Source organism: Olea europaea, chromosome 3, assembly GCF_002742605.1.
Source record: "Olea europaea var. sylvestris chromosome 3, O_europaea_v1, whole genome shotgun sequence".
In the NCBI taxonomy this organism is placed as follows: Eukaryota; Viridiplantae; Streptophyta; class Magnoliopsida; order Lamiales; family Oleaceae; genus Olea; species Olea europaea.
This window is the reverse complement of record NC_036239.1, coordinates 17,650,484-17,652,718: the sequence shown is the minus strand read 5'-3', so window position 1 is coordinate 17,652,718 and position 2,235 is coordinate 17,650,484.

Sequence of the window (2,235 nt, the reverse complement as noted above, 5' to 3'; positions counted from 1 at the left end):
TTGAGAATTGGAGTTTCTGTTGGGAATAAGCAATGGAAGAGAATGGAAAGTGAAGGCATAGAAAGGGAAGCAATAGACATGGCAATTCGGCGCATTATGGAAGGTGAAGAAGGTTCAGAGATGAGAAGCCGAGCACAAGAATATAAAGAGAAGGCAAGAAAGGCTGTTGAAGAAGATGGATCTTCTTACACTGACTTGAGTGCTTTGCTTGAAGAATTGAGAGCATATCGACTTGGTCAACACCTTGAAGCTTAACAATTGTTCAATCTGATTTCAGTATTATTCGGATGCTTATCAGTATTCAATCTAATTTCAGTATTATTCCTATGTTCAGTTCTTGGTATTCAGTAAAATCAAAGAAATTTGTATAGAATGGTTATGGAAAATGATTTTAAATCTTTGATCCCATATGAGATGGTTTAAAGAGCTAAATGCCGTTAGAGTTGCTGATATTTGTAGTTAAGCAGCTTAATTCTAAGTTTCATTAGATTGTAGGTAATTTATCTGTGTCATTAGTTCTCTATGATGGAAATGGTTTTACATTTTGTAATTTTGGCCAAATTTGAGCTCAAAATTATATGGGAGCCATGCTTCAAAATTAATAGGAACAAGTATACTCATGTTTTACTCAATGAGTTCTAACATGATATAATAATTTTTCAAAAATAATTAAAAATTTAATGAAATATTTGCATCCAAAATTATTTACTTGAAACTTGAGAGAGTGAAGAATTTGATGAAATTGTTTAACATTTGTCCCACGTAGGAAAACTATTGGAACAATGATCAGTTTATATAATGCAAGTTTAGCATTTGGGTTTCGGCACTAAAGGACATCCAATTTTGAACCTGAGTTTGGGTCATTGTTTTGCATAGATTATCTGGGAGAAAAATTATCTAAGTATTTTATTTAATGTTTTTAGGACAAATTGTAATTAATTAAATTCTTTAGATGGTCTTTAAAATTTGAACTATTCGCTATTTTCACGAAAATTTTTCGGACGTAACCGACGTTTATTTGTGTAACAAACGTCTCCTCATAGGGATGCTCATGAGTGTAGCTGAGAATAGCTGAACACTTAAAAACTTTATTGATACCGAATGCATTAATTGAAGTCAAGCAAATGTAAGCAAGCTAGGGGCCTATAGAGATCTCAGTTCTATTAGCGAAGAGGTTCTTGGTAGAACAGAATGTAAGATACATATTCATATAGTTGACTCTACTAAAAAATCCCTTTCTGATTGTTTCGAAGTGCTTAAAGCAGAAAGGACCAATTGATAAACTACATGCATTTAAGAGAAGACATTCCAATTTTCTAGTGAGAGCGTAATGTTTGTCATCTTTACCCTAATAGCATTTCTGTTGCCTTAGTCTTTATTTTGTTTTTGAGTTCCAATTTGCAGCCACGAGAAGGGACGTATATCATTGGTGATTTTATGATGAGAAAAGAGGATTTCCATGTTGTATAACTTATGCAAAATGTAACAAGTAAGGTATTAAACTTTTTACATATCACTATCCAATTTCTTTGAAAGTTATTGATGTATTAATTTCCTGAATGCCATCTAATGAACAGGTTTCCTAGTCGAAATTGATTTAGAGTCTGAGCTAGTTTACACGCTTCTCTTTTTCTCTATGATAGGTGAACATAATTTGTATTCGAAATACGAAAAATGGTCTATTGGAGACTTATGTGCTACAAGAACAGAAGGTTGGATGAATAAAGCTACTCTTACAAAGTAGCTTTACAAAAGTGAAGATATCAAGTATGTTAGCAAAATGTAGGCCACTAATTTGAAATGATTTAAGAATTTATTTTTAAAGTGATTGGTGTGGATATTATTTTGTAACCCAACTTTGTCACCTAGCTTTGTAAGTGTGGCGTGACTTTGAACGGGAGCGTGTTGCCTTCACGATCTTTACTTTGAGGCGTGGATCATGTTCCATCACCTTGACCACAATCACTTTCGAGGCGATGAGCATCACTTCATTGACTACCACTCCCAAGGAGTTGGGAAAATACGTATACACACCCTTATGTGATTCTGTGTGTTCTTCAATATGTTAAACTTTAAAAAAATACGCCAATAGACATCAAGAAAAATTTAATGTCTTAAAGTTGAAATCATTTTCAGTAACATTTTTTCGTTCAAAGTTAGGCCAAGAATATGACAGGTCGGTCCATTATTCAAAATATCCAACATAGAAGAAAATTTAGTGTCTAAAACCTTCCA